The sequence below is a fragment of the Perca fluviatilis genome, chromosome 22, assembly GCF_010015445.1.
Source record: "Perca fluviatilis chromosome 22, GENO_Pfluv_1.0, whole genome shotgun sequence".
In the NCBI taxonomy this organism is placed as follows: domain Eukaryota; kingdom Metazoa; phylum Chordata; class Actinopteri; order Perciformes; family Percidae; genus Perca; species Perca fluviatilis.
Window position 1 is genome coordinate 24923276 of NC_053133.1, and position 880 is coordinate 24924155.

Below are 880 nucleotides of genomic sequence, written 5' to 3' on the forward strand. Positions count from 1 at the left end.
CAGTAGTGCGCCCTCTAGGGGAGTGGATGTCGCCTGGGATAAAAATAGGAACAATGTTCATAAATTAAGAACAAACTATATTGCAAACTGACATTTCTCAATTGATGTGAAAAAAACAGCACAACAAACAGCCACGTTTTTGGAAGACACTGAACCACATGGTCACATCTCTTTATTTTTAATTAGTTTTAATGTTATTTAAGCCACCGCTGCATTATGTTACAAATATAGTTTGTATACACAGATGTATCTCACATTATTTTGCATTAGGCTTTATTATAAAACACAATTCGTAAACATGCTTTTAGATTTTTCTGGACGTATCAGCATGTCGATTTACACTGGGAAAAAACACGGTTATGGTTATTACCCAGGATTTAAATCTCAAATATTGCACAGATGTTATGCTGTTAAAAACATCTTCAACAGTAAAGTAATGCTTGTCGACTGAGGGGAATTGAGTTTACTGCTTGATTAGATTATTTTCTCATATCCGGTTTATTTGTCATCTCACTGTTAGACAGACAGACAGACAGACAGACACACACACACACATACACACACACACACACACATAAAACTTTTAATTTAAAAAAACACATGGAAATTTAATAAAACAAAGGAAAGATGAACTGATTACATAACATGTTTTAAATGACCTAAATATAGCAATATCATTAGCAGTAGTATTATCTTTTTCCAAAATATAGCTGTTCAGCAATTTTATTCATCTATGGGTTTTTATTATTACAACTAGAAAAAATACATTTCCCGTCGGCAACCACGTTATGCAATGCTTGCACTACTTCCTGGAAAAAAATTACAAAATAAGAGAATTTCGAAGGTCGTTCGCAATCGCCGCCATGAAATCGATCGCAAA